Source organism: Hemitrygon akajei, chromosome 6 (genome assembly GCF_048418815.1).
Source record: "Hemitrygon akajei chromosome 6, sHemAka1.3, whole genome shotgun sequence".
NCBI lineage: Eukaryota > Metazoa > Chordata > Chondrichthyes > Myliobatiformes > Dasyatidae > Hemitrygon > Hemitrygon akajei.
The window spans coordinates 28,703,934-28,721,674 of NC_133129.1; the positions used below are offsets into that span (position 1 = coordinate 28,703,934).

Below are 17,741 nucleotides of genomic sequence, written 5' to 3' on the forward strand. Positions count from 1 at the left end.
GCTTTGAATGATACAGAAATGCGACAACGTGGTGCATTTTGCAATATTGCATTATTTATGGAGTTCGCTCGGCGACAGCGTACGGCGCCTGCCAGAATTGCATCTAATCCAGCAGCATGCAAACACCATTGCGCCTCCTCTTATAGTGGCGTGTAAACCAAGCGTGAAATGGGCGGTTATCAGTTGATTGACAACTCTACATCCAGTCACACAGCGTAACTCTCTGAACAGGGCCAATAGAGGAGTAGTCTCGTGTCCCACTTCCGCGAGTGAAGTTTGGTTGCTTTCCATTCCTTTCAGCACCAGTCTGCTATCCAATGGGAACTGAGGTTTTCAGTAAGTGACACACACGACTGCGTCCAGTTATAATAATTTAAAATGACAAACTTAGACATGTTTCGTTTGACTGTCCTGGAGATATATTATTTATATACTCTAATACGAATGAAGTGGTAGTATTTTCTAGTACATGTGGTTTATTTAGCGTTGTGTAGGTATTTAGCAGATAAGATTTGTTGCCACTACCCGTGTTGAATATATGATGCGAAGGGAATGGGGAAGAGGGGAGTAAAGGTGTGACCTGCGTAAGGTGTTCTATAGCAGTAAACGTAAAGGTTTGCAAAAATGATCCAGTGCTTCAAAATGCTCTACAGCCAATGAATTACAGTTGCTGGGATTGAACTTGTGTACAGCTGGAGTCCACAAGTAACCTAAAGAATTACCATGTTTCCAAATTTGCTTACAGCATAGAAGGAGGCCATTCGGCCCACTGAGCCAATGCCAGAACTCAGAATTTTCCTATTCCCACATTCATGATGAACTTGTTTGTTGTTGAATAAGGAACACTGTACCGTGATATCCCCCTGTTGTTGAGAAGATGAGGTCTTAAGCCTTTTTATTGTTCTTATTTAGAGATACCGCATGGCAACAGGCTCTTCTGGCTTAACGAGCCACTGCTGCCCAGCGATTGTGTACAGTTCTGGTCACCAAATTATAGGAAAGATATCAATAAATTAGAGAGAGTGCAGAGACGATTTACTAGGATGTTACCTGGATTTCAGCACTTAAGTTACAGAGAAAGGTTGAACAAGTTAGGTCTCTATTCATTGGAGCGTAGAAGGTTGAGGGGGGATTTGATCGAGGTATTTAAAATTTTGAGAGGGATAGATAGAGTTGACGTGAATAGGCTGTTTCCATTGAGAGTAGGGGAGATTCAAACGAGAGGACATGATTTGAGAGTTAGGGGGCAAAAGTTTAAGGGAAACACAAGGGGGTATTTCTTTACTCAGAGAGTGATAGCTGTGTGGAATGAGCTTCCTGTAGAAGTAGTAGAGGCCAGTTCAGTTGTGTCATTTAAGGTAAAATTGGATAGGTATATGGACAGGAAAGGAGTGGAGGGTTATGGGCTGAGTGCGGGTAGGTGGGACTAGGTGAGATTAAGAGTTCGGCACGGACTAGGAGGGCCGGAATGGCCTGTTTCCATGCTGTGATTGTTATATGGTTATATGACACCCATGTGACCAATTAACCTACTGACCCTCATGTTTTTGGAATGTGGGAGAAAACCGGAGCATCTGGAGGAAACCCACGCAGTCATAGGGAGAACATATAAACTTCTGCCAGACAGCAGAGGGAATTGAACAGGAATCACTGGTGCTGTAAGAGTGTTATTCTAGCTGCGATGCTACTGTGTCATCTGACAATGATCTTTTTTATTTCCACTTTACTTCTAGGTTTCGTCCACTTGGTAAGAACATGGGTGGACTGTGTCTCAAACTCTACTCCTTCAAATCCACCTATTCCTTCATTCCTTTGCTGTGAGTAGATCTAAGTTTAGAGGGATGTGGGCCAAACTCGGGCAAACGGGACGAACTTACAGCACTGTGCAAATGTCTAAGGCATTGATCGTGTGGATAGTCGGAGGCTTTTTCCCAGGGCTGAAATGGCTAGTACGAGAGGGCACAGTTTTAAGATGCTTGGAAGTAGGTACAGAGATGTCAGGGGTAAGTTTTTTACGCAGAGAGTGGTGAGTGCATGGAATGGGCTGCCAGTGACGGTGATGGAGGCAGATATGATAGGGTCTTTTAAGAGACTCCTGGACAGGTGCATGGAGCTTAGAAAAACAGAGGGCTATGGGTAACCCTAGGTAATTTCTCAGGTAAGGACATGTTCAGCACAGCTTTGTGGGCCAAAAGACCTCTATTATGCTGTAGGTTTTCTATGTTTCTACATATAGATAGCTAGGGTGCTTAAGACTTTTGCACAGTACTCTATTTATCCATGTGAAACAGAGAAAAAGTTTGTACATCTGGCTGGAGCAAAGAATGTTGTGAATGTTGAGGATGGAACATCTCTAGAGGGGTATGGGATGGGTGACAGAGTAGGAGTGCCAGGGGTGCGGCTAGAGACACGCCTGTGACACCAGGCAAGAACATTTGATTCCAAACAATTGGTTTAGTGATAATTACAGAATGCCTCTCTGGTGCTTCCTGCTCCCTTCTCTCTCCCTTCACCTTTTCCCAACCATGATTCCCCTCCTCCTGCCCTGTTCACACTCTCAGTCCACAATAGAGACCCATATCTGAATCAGGTTTATCATCACTCTCATATGTTAGGATATTTTTTGTGACAGCAGTAGAGTTCAATGCACAGAATTAGTACAGTACTGTGCAGAAGTGTTTGGCACCCTAGCTATATATATATACATATATATATATATATATATATATATATATGCCTAAGACTTTTGCACAGTACTGTAGATAGATATTGGTACTGGTTTATTATTGTTACATGTACTGAGATACAGTGAGAAGCTTTTAATCTGTGTGCTCTTCAGACCGATCATATTATACATACACAATACATCCAGGGAATAAAAAGGAAACAAAATGCAGAAATCATCTGACTCAGCACAGATGAGTTTGTCCAAAGGGCCTGTTTGCACATTGTATTAGTCTGTGACTCCAATGGGCTTCTTCTAAATTGTGCCTCGGCATTTTTTATGTCCCACTGAGCAGGCCGACAACCCTTTAGTTTTTACTTAAGCCCATCACTGGGGAATAGGGTGTAGACAGCAGCTTGACAGAGTCCTCTGCCCTGGCCAGTCTTTCAAGTTGTCCTCAGGTGTAGCTCATCTTTTTGGTCTCCCAAGCAAAAATTCTTCTACTGCAGGGATGAGGTCTATGGAGCTTCTGTTGTAATTTCTCTAGCTCTGGATGTTTTACAGGATGGGGTTGCTAGACCCCATGTCCATCCCTCTTCCTTTCACAGCTGGGCCTGGGACCATCTATCGTGGAGTTCAGGCAGACAGATGTCACATACAAGAAATGGCACCTCCAGCAACAGAGATCCTTCCGAGCTATGCTGAAATATCAGCCTTGATTTTATGTTCTAGTCTTTGAAGTGGGAGTCAAATTCATCACCTCCTTTAGAGTTGAGAATACAGACAAATAACCCACCTTAATTGTTATGCTACATAAAACAGGCCTAGAGTCAGCCTAGCATTTAGCGCTCAATCTTTTAGCTAATTCACTCAGCAAATTCTCTCAATGGTTGAGTAAAGCATTGATTAGATTTCAGTAATCTTTCCAGTGATTTCTTCTGAAGCTGATGCCATCTACAAAACTGGGAACATTGGTGATGAAGATGACCCACCTTGAAGAGGTATTGCTCCTCCAGACTGAGTGCGGCCTCATTGTGTCGGCAGAGGATGCCATGGACCAAAATGGCAGAATGGGAATGGGAAGTAGAATTGAAATGGGTGGCCACCAGGATATCCCTTCCCCCTTATTGTGCCAGATGGAGTGAAGGTGCTCAATGAGGAGCTCCTCCAGTCTATGCCAGGTCTCACTGACAGAGAGGAGGCTACACTGGATGCAATAGATGGCCTCAACAGACACACAGGTGAAGTACCTCACCTGGAAAGACTGTTTGGAGCCCTGAATGGTGGTGAGGGGGCAGGTATAGGGGCAGGTGTAGCTCTTGTCCTGCCTGGAGAGATAAAAGCCAGGAGGGAGATCAGTAGGGAGGGAAGATCCCAATAGGAAGCAGAAAGTGGGAAGAAGCTAAGTTTCTGCCAGTTGTGTCCCTTCTCATTCTTTAGTTTGTTTTTTTAAAAATCAGTTCCACCAGGCACATTGTAAAAAACATTGAATTGACTGCGATCTCCTAAGAAGCCACAATATATTTGAATACATTTTGTTTGATGGTAAAATGACCAATGGTCGCATTATTCACAGGTAGCCCCACAACCGGGTGGCACAGAGGTACAAGAAGTGCTGCTATGTTGTTCCAGTGATGTAGATTAAACTCTGGAGTTTGTACAATCTCCCTGTGATGCTGAGGGACCCCCCTGACTTCCTCCCATTTCCCAAAGATGTATGGATTGGTAGGTTAATTGGCCACTGTAAGTTGCTATAGTTCAGGTGGGTGGTGGAGTTGTTGGGAATGTGGGGAGTGCATATTACAGGTAACATTAGTGGGAATAATGGGACTGGATTGTAAACCAGCGCAGTGCTGAATAACCTTATAATATTGTAAACAAAACATTGCTGTGGACTAGTTCTCGTGTACTTTCTCAAAACAATCCCACACCAGTTTGCCTTCCAAATTTCTATTTTATTTTAACTCCCAAGGAGCTGTCACATTTAACTCTTTCTTTACAAATGCAGAATCTGTGATAGAACTTACTGAGTACCTAGAAGTGCCATTTCCGCTTCTATTTATTTTAATTTTGTAACAAACACTCTACTGAAGGAACTCCCGAGCCTAGCAGCATCTGTCGTGGAGGGAAGGAATTGTTAGCATTTCAGGTTGAAACTCTGCATCAAGACCTGATCAGTCTTGATGAAGGGTTTCGGCCCGAAACGTCGTCACTACCTCCTCCCATAGATGCTGTCTGGCCTGCTGAGTTCTGCCAGCATTTTGTGTTTTTATACATAAATAAAGATTGACAAACAACTAATGTGTAATAGAAAGACAAATTTAGCAAATAAAAAAATAATAATGAGAACATGAGTTGTAGAGCCCTTGAGAGTTAAGTCCATAGGTGATGGAATCAGTTCATTGCTGAGCTGAGTGAAATTATTCACACTGGTTTAGGAGCCTGATGGTTGAAAGGTAATGACTGTTCCTGAACCTGGTGGTGTGGAACCTGGGATTTAAGTACTTCCTGCCTGATGGTAGTAGTGAGAAGAGAGCATATCCTGGTTGGTGTGGGTTCTTGATGGTGGATGCTGTTTTCTTGTGGTGGTGCTCTATGTAAATATGATCAATGGTTGGGAGGGCAATGGTGATAGACTGGGCCGTATCCACCACTTTTGTTTGCCCCCTCCTCCGATGCTGTTCAACCTCCTGAGTTCCTCCAATAGATTATTTGCTGCTTCAGATTCCAACACATGCGGTCCCTTGTGTCTATTTTCTTATGTTCTGAGGAATCAGAATGCAACCTCTGAGAGTTTAACTTGATTATTCATATCACATATTGCAGATGATAGATCACAACTTCAGCTCTATTATTCAAATTATATTATTATAAAAACAATTTAAAAAAAGTAACAATTACATTTTATTCTGAACTATCTGCGACTTTCTTCAGGCAATCTGTAATGAGATAAAGTAATTTCCTGATGTATCAATATTTGATTTACAGTACGGATCCCTTTCACACTTTGCAGTATGAGGTTTTGATTTACTTGACTAATTTTCGCTGTAACAAATAGCATGCCAGTCTCTCTACTTGGCAATACAATGTATTGCATGTCCAAAACGCATTTTGACTAGATTTTTAAAATGAATTGATGAAATGGTTTGCAGGAATTTGATAAGTTCTGATATGGCTGTAATATTGTAATCCAATAGATCAGGTTTGTAATAACTCTTGGAATCAGTTGCATAGCTGATGAAGGCAAGCACACTATATGTCTTCTTCAGCACCTTGTCTGAATTTCCACCTTGTGGAAATTCAGGGAATTATATACTTAACTGTGTGATTTTTTGAGTGTGGAGTCTGTGAAATGGATGTTACTGGTCCTTAAGCAGCTGAGTTTTAGGGAGAGGTTGAATAAGTTAGGACTTTATTCCTGGAGTGCAGGAGAATGCGGCAAGTTCTTACAGAGGAATATAAAATGATGAAGGACATACATAGGGTGAATGCATCCAGGCTTTTTTCTCTCATGTTGGGTGAAACTGGAGCTTTAGGTCATACTGCAGGTTTAGCGTGAAATGAGAAATATATAAGGGGAAACTTAGTCACTCAGCGGGTGTTATGAGTGTGGAACGAAAAATGCTCGATACTGGTTCAATTGTAACATTTAAGAGAAGTTTGGATAGGTACATGGATAAGGAGGTGTGTTATGACAATAGACAATAGTCAGTAGGTGCAGGAGTAGGCCATTCAGCCCTTCTAGCCAGCACTGCCATTCACTGTGATCATGGCTGATCATACACAATCAGTACCTGGTTCCTGCCCTCTCCCCATATCCCTTGACCCCGCTATCTATAAGAGCTCTATCTAACTCTCTCTTGAATGCATCCAGAGACTTGGCTTCCACTGCCTTCTGGGGCAGAGCATTCCACATATCCACCACTCTCTGGGTGAAAAAGTTTTTCCACATCTCTATTCTAAATGGCCTACCCCTTATTCTTAAACTGTGGCCACTAGTTCTGGACTCACCCATCAGCGGGAACATGCTTCCTGCCTCCAGTGTGTCCAATCCCTTAATAATCTTCTATGTTTCAATCAGATCCCCTCTCATCCTTCTAAATTCCAATGTATACAAGTCCAGTCGCTCCAATTTTTCAACATATGACAGTCCCGCCATTCCGGGAATTAATCTTGTGAACCTACGCTGCACTCCCTCAATAGCAAGAATATCCTTCCTCAAATTTGGAGACCAAAATTGCACACAATACTCCAGGTGGGGTCTCACCAGGGCCCTGTACAGCTGCAGAAGGACCTCTTTACTCCTATACTCAATTCCTCTTGTTATAAAAGCCAGCATGCCATTAGCTTTCTTCACTGCCTGCTGTACCCTGCATTCTTGCTTTCATTGACTGATGTACAAGAACACCTAGATCTCGTTATACTTCCCCTTTTCCTAACTTGACTCCATTTAGATAGTAATCTGCCTTCCTGTTCTTGCCACCAAAGTGGATAACCTCACATTTATCCACATTAAACTGCATCTGCCATGCATTTGCCCACTCACCCAACCTGTCCAAGTCACCCTGCATTCTCATAACATCCTCCTGACATTTCACACTGCCACCCAGCTTTGTGTCACCAGCAAATTTGCTAATGTTACTTTTAATCCCTTCATCTAAATCATTAATTTATATTGTAAACAGCTGCGGTCCCAGCACCGAACCTTGCGGTACCCCACTGGTCACAGCCTGCCATTCCGAAAGGGACCCGTTAATCGCTACTCTTTGTTTCCTGTCAGCCAGCCAATTTTCAATCCATGTCAGTACTCTGCCCCCAATACCATGTGCCCTAATTTTGCCCACTAATCTCCTATGTGGGACTTTATCAAAAGCTTTCTGTAAGTCCAGGTACACTACATCCACTGGCTCTCCCTTGTCCATTTTCGTAGTTACATCCTCAAAAAACTCCAGAAGATTAGTCAAGTATGATTTTCCCTTCATAAATCCATGCTGACTCAGACTGATCCTTCTACTGCTATCCAAATGTGTCGTAATTTCCTCTTTTATAATTGACTCCAGCATCTTTCCCACCACTGACGTCAGGCTAACTGGTCTATAATTCCCTGTTTTCTCTCTCCCTCCTTTCTTGAAAAGTGGGACAACATAGCTACCCTCCAAACAGCAGGGATGATCAGTGTTGAGGGATGTGGTCTGGCTGCAGGTAGATGGGAGTAGGCAGAAGATAAAGATTGGTATGGACTAGATGGACCTGTTTCAGTGCTGTAATACTCTGATCAGGTCTACCATTTACAAGTAAGGTATAGGTCAGTTTGGTCCAGATGAGGAGAAATTTCTTCACTGTGATGTCCACTTGGAATAATTTCATCTCTAGGACTCAGTCATTGAGTTAATTCAACACGGGGATCATTAGATATCTACATTTTGAGGGAATTAAAGGTCTTGGTGATAAGTTTTGGAAAAAGTTCCTGGATTAAAAGATCAACCAGGACCTTGATGACTGGTGGGACAGGTCCAATGATCAACTCCTGCTGCTGTTTTTTTTGTCCTAATTTTCATTGAATAATAAATTAACACACACACCTCTCTCAGCAGCATAGTCAACAGTAGGAATGATGCCTATAATCCGTAGCATAATGTTTTCAGACAGTGTTGCAACCTTGGGTCAGTAACACATTCACATTTAGCAGAAAATGTGGTTGAAAAATGCCATAGCCCTGGGCTGCTGCACGTTTGGGAAGTATGGACCTATTAAAGGCTGAAAAAAATCTTTATGATATCCTTTCCCAAGGTCATACTTAAATGAATACAGATTTCTTAAAGGGAAGTCTGCTTCCTGGTGGTATCAATAAACTGGCTATCCATTATTTATTTAACATAGAACAGTACAGCACAGGAACTGGTCTTTTGGCTTATGATGTTAAACTAGTAATTAAGTCACTAACTAAACTTGCCTTTCACCTCCCCTGGGTGCTCTCCTCCTTCCCTTTCTCCTACAGTCCACTCTCCTCTCTTATCAGATTCCCTCCTCTCCACCCCTTTACCTCTCCTACCCATTCAGCTTCACCTATCACCTACTAGCTATCCTCCTTCTGCTCCTCCCATCTTTTTATTCTGACCACTTCCCCCTTCCTTTGAGAAGAAGGGTCTCGGCCTGAAACATTGACAGTTTCCTCATTGTTATAGGTGCTGCCTGACCTGCTGAGTTCCTCCAGCATTTTGTGTGTGTATGTTGCTTTGGATTTCCAGTATCTGCAGAGTTTCTCGTGTTTATAAGCTAATCCCTCCTGCTCGCACAATGCCCATACCAAGTCTGCAAAGCTCTGCGAGTCTGCTGGAAAAGTTGAAGGCCAATGCCTGTGAGTCTGAGTCTGCAGGAGGCTAAAAATGGCCTGTCTTGGGGAGTTGGAGGAGTGTGTGTGTGTGTGTGTGTGTGTGTGTGTGTGTGTGTGTGTGTGTGTGTGTGTGTGTGTGTGTGTGTGTGTGTGTGTGTGTGTGTGTGTGTGTGTGTGTGTGTGTGTGTGTGTGTGTGTGTGTGTGTGTGTGTGTGTGTGTGTGAGTGATAGTGAGGAACAGGGCTGGTTTACTGCTGTTTTGTCACCTGTTGTGTTCTGTGTTATTCTGCCAAGCATTGTGGGCACTCTATGTTGGTGCTCGATGTGTGCTGATACTCATGGGCTGTCCGCAGCACATCCTTGCATGTGTTGGTTGTGGAGCAGAGAGCAAGTCTGTAAACCTGACAAGAGTAAAGTTGGAAAAGAGGGTGGAGGACCATGGGAAGGGTGTGGGACAGGTGGCAGAGGAGGAGTGTCAGAAGCGGAGGGAGGGGTGATGTTGGTAGGTGGCATGGGTGCAGGCACACCCAAACCTGAGACATTTGATTCCAAACAATTGGTTTATTGATCATTACCAAATGTCTCTCGGGTGCTCCCCTCTCCCTTCCCCTGTTTTCAATTATGATTCCCTCTCCCTGCCCCTTTCCCAATGATGATTCCCTCTCCCTGCCCCTTTCCCACTCTCAGTCCACAGTAGAGACCCATATCAGAATTAGGTTTATCATCATTCACACACGTCATGCTTTTTTTGTGGCTGCAGTACAGTGCAATACATTCACCTGTGGACTGCTGAGAACTGTTTGTTCTTGCCGATAATACCCATGCACCATGAATTTTCGTCACTCGGACCTGGGCTATATGTATTTTTTTATTGTGTGACTGCTTGTTGGACATTGGTAGTGTAAAATACTGCAGGTCCGTTTCACTTGTTTACTGGTGAAGCAGGCGGCAGGGGGTGGGGGGGCTGCGTGGCCTCGGATGTAGTGAGGACTCGGCCTCAAGTCGCGGGTTTGCCTGGTGTAGCTGTTCAGGAGAGGTGGCGTCGGAGGCGATGTGGCGCAGTGTCCGTGCTGGGTTGGGGCCTGGCTCCTCCTGTCAGTGCTCCTCTCCAGTGTATAATTGGAGGAATGACCAGCTGGATTGCATGCTCATGTTCAGCTGCGGACTGCTGAGAGCTACTTGTCCTTGCTGAACATGCTGATGCACCATCGATTTATAGGACATGTCTCTCAGGGACTTGGGGCTATATATTTGTGTGACTGTATGTTTGCTTGCTATCTTATGTGTGCTATATGTGCCTTGTGCTGTGTATGACTGTTGGTACTGTATTTAGCACTTTGACCCCGGAGGAACACTGTTTCATTTGGCTATCTGCATGGATATTCATATATGGTTGAAAGATAATTAACTTGAGCTTGATATACCTCTCTTCCAGTTCTGTGGGCAGCTAATTCTGCACTGTACCTTCCTAATCTTTCTGTCAGCATTAATCTCATGCGAAACAGCACCACGCTCGGAATGGAGATTCTCATTTCTCTGGTCAATGCGCGCTGGATTCGGATCTCCATCATTAACCTTAAAATGCAAGGTGGCCGTTCAGAATTGACGTCAAAGAAAACCACAAAAAGTTGCGGAAATTTGGAGCTCAATTCCTCCCTGCAGGGTGGCGTTAATATGTTCTCCCTGTGACTGCATGTTCCATGTGACTGCAGATTCATGATGGAACTGTCCTCTTGAGTTCAGGGCCAATTTCTCATCTACCGCCCGAGTCCATAAATGTAAAAAAGAGTCTTAAAAGTAATTTTGCAAAAATAGTGGTTCTCAGAATCAGGTTTATTATCTCCAGCATGTGTGGGGAAATTTGTTAACTTTTAAAAATATGCAAAGTCTGCTGCTGTGCTTGTCATATCACCCCCTTATTTAAACCCCATCTCCAACTCACCCCAATCAACTTGTATGTAGTAATAGAGGTGTTGCTTTTGTTCCAGGGTAGTTGGAACAACTGTTGTGAGGGCACTGCTACCATGACAGTGCAGTAAAAGCAATATCTATACACAGCCCGACTTGATAACACAACTAACATTGCAACACACACACAAAATGCTGGAGGGACTCAGCAGGCCAGGCAGCATCTATGGAAAAAAAATTCAAGACCCTTCATCAGGATCCTTTAACATTGCTCGGGCTTGGGTCTTTAATCGACAGTGAAACACATTTATTTTGTTTATTTTCTTAGGGTGGTTCGTGTCCTGTGGGGAGAGTAGGAAATGACTGCTTGGAATTGTTTTAGAGATCAAATTACATCACCATCTTAGAAGTTAGGTCAGGAATTAGGAGCGGATTGACCCTGTTTTACCAGAGTCAAATTTACTTACTGGGCGATGTGGTGAGTATTGATTTTCACGGATGTGGCAATCGAAGTCCACTGTGTGCGTGTGTGCCCGTGCTTGTGTACATGTTTGTGTGTGTGTGTGTGTGTGTGTGCCTGTGCATGCGTGCACAGGAAACAGAAAGTATAATTTGAGAGAGTTTAATGTTTGCAGGCAGAGCATTCTTGGAGTTCTGGAATGTAGCAGATAATCGCACACAACAGCCACTACTGGTCAAATAAGCAGGGCACTTTAAAGTTTAAGTCTTAAAGTTGAAACAATGTGATGCTTGATGGAAATACGAGTAAATTTGGTCAATAGTTTAAAAGGAATCAGGATTAAGTTTAGAAGGTAAAACTATGACAGTTCCTCCCTCGACTATTTTGTACGTGTTTTAAACTGGGCTGGTGCCTTTGTTAATTTAGGGAAGAGTTTGATGGAAGCTGACAAAATGTTTGTTCAGGAAACAATCAAGGGTTACATTTGTTAAACTCTGTAGGTCTAATTCTGTTAAAGACACGTTCTAATTCATATTACTTCCCATTTTCATGCTAAATATGGAGTTCGACAGTCATTTACTCAACAGAAACACAATACTGGCAGCACAATGAAATCATTCATCAGCTTCCAGTAAAATCTTCCTTGTGGGACTGAGGACAGCATGAAGTATACATACATTCACTGTGTAGAAAACTACTATATTGCCCAACTGACTAACTTCAAATTGATGGTCTATTGTGGGCAAATCAAACAGTAATCTCTATATCATCCATTTTCTTCCCTCTGATCTGCTCTCTGGTGGTTGACCATCGTAACTGACAATAACAGCGAAACTGTGCGGGGAGTCCAAGTCCAGTGTACGAACAAGCGTCACAAACTAGGGTCTTCCTTGCTTGCAGTGGATGACCATGATGTCTTCTGTGCCTTGTTATGCCCTTGACTCTCCACAGAGCGTTCAGTATCTGATACTGAACAAGATCAATATGTCCTGATCTGAAATTACTGAGTAAACAATGATCAGGGCACAAGAGGTTCTGCAAATGCTGGAAAGCTTGAGCACAATGCACAAAATAGTGAAGGAATTCAGCAAGTCAGGCAAAATCTAGATCCTGCCTGATTTTCTGATTTTTGTGTATGTTGGACAATGATCAGGAGCAGGTTATCCCTTTACCCCTATCTACTTCAGAATCCTTAAGGTGAAACATAGCACTTTGTCTGCAAATCTGTTGGGGTGGTCTGCTGTACCTATGCGGCCTCCTCTATATAGGTGAGAACCCACATAGATTGGAGCACCACTTTGTCAAGCATGTTCACCTCATCTGCAAAAAGTGAAATTTCCGGACGGCCAACCATTTTTACTCCTATCCCCATTCATGTTCCATGGTCTCCTCTTCTGCCATGATGAGGCCACTCCCAGATTTGAGAAGCAACATCTTCTATTCTGTCCAGGTGGCCATGAATCTGATGGTATGAACGTCCGGTACTTTCCCCTCCCCCTTCTTGAATTCCCTATTCTGGCCTCTTCCTTCATCCCTTGGCTGCCTTTCACCTTCCCATTCACCTCCTCCTTCCCTTTCTCCTATGGTCCACTCTCCTCTCCTATCAGATTCCTTCTTCTCCAGCCCTTTGTCTGTTCTACCTATCACTCCCTAGTTTCTTTCTTCATTACACCCCCAACCAACCTATCACTATCTAGTTTGCCTTCCTTCCCCTCCCCCCACTTCCTTATTCTTGCAGCTTTCACCTTCCTTTCCAGTCCTGATGAAGGGTCTCAGCCTGAAATGTCAATTGTTTATTCATTTCCATTGATGCTGCCTGACCTGCTGAGTTCCTCCAGCATTTTGTGTGCGTTGCTCTGGATTTCCAGCATCTGCAGAATTTTTTGTGTTTATCATAGCATAGCTGTCTTTCATTATAACCGTATTCACAAGGATGAACTTCATTACCACTGCTGTCTGCAAGGAGTTTGTATGTTCTCTCTGTGAACGCTTGGGTTTCCTCCGGATGCTCCGGTTTCCTCCCACATTTCAAAGATGCAAGGTTTAGGGTTAAAAAGTTAGACCATAAGACCATAAGATATAGGAACAGAAGAAGGCCATTCGGTCCATCGAGTCTGCTCTGCCATTCAGTCAATAGCTGATCTAATTCTTCCCCTGCCTTCTCCTCATACCCTTTGACTAATCAAGAACCTATCTATCTCTGCCTTAAAAGCACCCAATGACTTGGCCTCCACAGTCGCTCGTGGCAACAAGTTCCACAGATTTATCACCCTCTGACGAAAGTAATTTCTCAACATCTCTGTTCTAAATGGATGTCCTTCAATCCTGAAGTTGTGCCCTCTTGTCCTAGACTTCCCCTACCATGGGAAATAACTTCTCCATATCTAATCTGTTCAGACCTTTAACATTCAGAATGTTTCTATGAGGTCCCCCCTCATTCTCCTGAACTCCAGGGAACACCGCCCAAGAGCTGCCAGACGTTCCTTTCATTCAAGAAATCATTCTGATGAATCTTCTCTGAACCCTCTCCAATGTCAGTGTATCCTTTCTAAAATAAGGAGCCCAAAACTGCACACAATACACCAAGTGTGGTCTCACAACTACCTTTAAAAAGCCTCAAAATCACATCCCTGCTCTTATATTCTATACCTCTAGAAATGAATGCCAGCATTGCATTTGCCTTCTTCACAACTGACTCAACCTGGAGGTATCCTGCACAAGGACTCCCAAGTCCCTTTGTATCTCTGCAGTTTGAATTCTCTCCCCATCTAAATAATAGTCTGCCTGTTTATTTCTTCCACCAAAGTGCATGACCATACACTTTCCAACATTGTATGTCATTTGCCACTTCTTTGCCCATTCCTCTGAACTAAGTCTCTCTATAGGCTCTCTGTTTCCTCAACACTACCTGCTCCTCCACCTATCTTTGTATCATCGGCAAATTTAGCCACAAATCTATTAATCCCATAGTCCAAATCATTGACATACATTCTGAAAAGCAGTGGTCTCAACACTGACCCCTGTGGAACTCCACTGGTAACCGGCAGCCGGCCAGAATAGGATCCCTTTATTCCCACTCTCTGTTTTCTGCCAATCAGCCAATGCCCCACCCATGCTAGTAACTTCCCTGTGTGGCACCTTGTCAAAGGTCTTATGAAAGTCCAAGTACACCACATCTACTGCATCTCCTTTGTCCACCCTGCTTGTAATTTCCTCAAAAAATTGCAGTAGGTTAGTCGGGCAGGATTTTCCTTTTAGGAAACCATGCTGGCTTTGGCCTATCTTGTCATGTGCCTCCAGGTACTCTGAAAACTTATCCCTAACAATGGATTCCAACAACTTTCAAGTCAAGTCAAGTCATTTTTTATTGTCATTTTGACCATAACTGCTGGTACAGTACACAGTAAAAACGAGACAATGTTTTTCAGGACCACGGTGCCACATGAAACGGTACAAAAACTACACTGAACTACGTGAAAACAACACAAAAAAAAAACTACACTAGACTACAGACCTCCCCAGGACTGCATAAAGTGCACAAAACAGTGCAGGCATTACAATAAATAATAAACAAGACAATAGTCATAGTAGAGGGCAGTATCAATATCCAGGCTCTGGGTATTGAGGAGTCTGATGGCTTGGAGGAAGAAACTGTTACATAGTCTGGTCGTGAGAGCCTGAATGCTTCAGTGCCTTTTCCCAAACGGCAGGAGGGAGAAGAGTTTGTATGAGGGGTGCGTGGGGTCCTTTATAATGCTGTTTGCCTTGCGGATGCAGCATTTATAGTCTTTTAACATATTTGGACTATTTTTACTGTGCCTATGGTTTTTTTTTATCAATTATGCTATTGTTTGCACTGTTGTAACTATATGTTGTAAATATGTGGGTTTTGTGCAGGTCTTGTAGCTTTAGTTTGTGGTTTTGTTTGTCTGGTGGGATTGGAACTCCTTTCCGGGGAACGCGCTAAGATGGTAGCGCGATATTAATACGCAGCAGCCTCTCCGGACTCTGGATTGGGGATTGCCAAACGTTATGTGGATTTTCTGGTGTTGTCTGTTTTGTCATGTGTTTTTGTGATATCATTCTGGAGGAACGTTGTCTCATTTTTTAACTGCATTGCATTTGTGGTTTCTAAATGACAATAAACTGAATCTGAATCTGAATTTAGTGTAAATGTCTGTAATGGCGGGTAGAGAGACCCCAATGATCTCAGCTGACCTCACTATCCGCTGCAGGGTCTTGCTATCTGAGATGGTGCAATTTCCGTACCAGGCAGTGATGCAGCTGCTCAGGATGCTCCCAATGCAACCCCTGTAGAATGTGATGAGGATGGGGGGTTGGGAGATGGACTTTCCTCAGCCTTCGCAGAAAGTAGAGATGCTGCTGGGCTTTCTTTGCTATGGAGCTGGTGTTGAGGGACCAGGTGAGATTCTTCGCCAGGTGAACATCAAGAAATTTGGTGCTCTTAATGATCTCTACCGAGGAGCTGTCGATGTCCAGCGGGGAGTGGTTGATCTATGCCCACCTGAAGTCAACAACCATCTCTTTTGTTTTGTTCACATTCAGAGACAGGTTGTTGGTTCTGCACTAGTCTGTTAGCTGCTGCACCTCCTCTCTGTTAGCTGACTCATCGTTCTTGCTGATGAGACCCACCACGTTGTGTCATCGGCGAACTTGATGACGTGGTTCGAGCTGTGTGTTGCAGCACAGTCGTGGGTCAGCAGAGTGAACAGCAGTGGACTGAGCACACAGCCCTGGGGGCCCCCGTGCTCAGTGTGATGGTGTTGGAGATGCTGCTCCCGATCCGGACTGACTGAGGTTTCCCAGTCAGGAAGTCTAGGATCCAGTTGCAGAGAGAGGTGTTCAGGCCCAGTAGGCTCAGCTTTCCAAACAGTTTCTGAGGGATGATTGTGTTGAATGCTGTACTGAAGTCTATGAACAGCATTCAAGCACACGTGTCTTTTTTGTCCAGGTGGATTAGGGCCAGGTGGAGGGTGGTGGCAATGGTGTCATCTGTTGAGCAGTTGGGACGGTATGCAAACTGCAGGGGGTGCAGTGAGGGGGGCAGCAGGGTCTTGATATGCCTCATGTTGAGCCTCTGGAAACACTTCATGATGATAGATGTGAGTGCAGCGGGACAGTAGTCATCGAGGCAGGACACTAAAGACTTCTTCAGGACGGGAACGATGGTGGCGGCCTTGAAGCACGTTGGAACGGTGGCGCTGCTCAGGGAGATGTTGAAGATGTTGGTGAGAACATCTGCTAGCTGGTCTGCACATCCTCTAAGCACTCTACCAGGAATATTGTCTGGTGCAGTAGCCTTCCGTGGGTTGACCATGCACAGGGTTCTTCTCACATCGGCCACGGTGAGACACAGCACCTGGTCATTGGGAGGAGGGGTGGACTTCCTCGCCGCCACGTCATTTTCCTCCTCAAAATGAGCATAGAAGTTATTCAGCGCATCTGGGAGGGAAGCATCACCCACACAGTCAGGTGATGTTGTCCTGTAGTTGGTGATGTCCTGAATGCCCTTCCACATGCGCTGTGTGTCGCCACTGTCCTGGAAGTGGCTGTGGATTCGCTGGGCATGTGCACGCTTTGCCTCTCTGATGGCTCGGGTTAGTTTGGCCCTCGCTGGTGTTGGGGCTGCCTTGTCGCCTGCTCTGAAGACAGAGTCATGGGTCCTCAGCAGTGCATGCTCCTCCGCGGTCATCCATGGCTTCTGGTTAGGGCGTATAGTGATGGTCTTGGACACAGCGACGTTATCGATGCACTTGCTGATGTGGCTAGTCTCTGATGCCGTGTACTCCTCTAAGTTGGTAGAGTCGCCATCGGTTGCAGCCTCCCTGAACACGTGCCAGTCAGTGTGCTCAAAGCAGTCTTGAAGAGCAGAGATGGCTCCTGCTGGCCAGGTTTTCACCTGCTTCTGAACTGGTCTGGAGAGCCTGACGAGCGGTCTGTATGCTGGGATTAGCATAACAGAGATGTAGTCTGAGTGAGCTAGGTGGGGGCGGGGCTCCGCCTGGTACGCGTCTGGGATGTTTGTGTAAACAAGGTCTAATGCCTTGTCCCCCCTCATTGTAAAGTCCACATACTGATGGAATTTGGGGAGCACTGACTTAAGGTTCGCGTGCTTAAAATCTCTGGTGATAATAAACAGTCCATCAGAGTGTGCGTTCTGCAGTTCACTAATAGCCCCATACAATTCACAGAGTGCCTCCTTAGCATTGGCGCTGGGGGGAGTGTAGACTCCGACTCTGAGGACAGTGGTGATTCCTGTGGTAAATAAAATGGTCTGCATCTATCAGTCACAAACTCCACTAGCGATGAGCAGTATCTGGAAACCAGCACAGAGTTCTTGCACCATTCCGTAT

At 44.5% G+C, this 17,741-nt stretch overlaps 1 protein-coding gene across 1 annotated transcript in view; it reads left to right on the forward strand.

Annotated features, from left to right (window-relative positions):
* The first annotated feature begins 289 nt into the window (after positions 1–289).
* wdr17 (WD repeat domain 17) overlaps positions 290–17,741 on the forward strand; it is a 169,303-nt gene continuing 151,851 nt past the window's right edge. The window contains exons 1-2 of the mRNA XM_073048033.1: positions 290–336; positions 1,734–1,817. The gene's annotated coding sequence lies outside the window, so the exon portion shown is untranslated. The remainder of the gene's footprint in view (positions 337–1,733; positions 1,818–17,741) is intronic.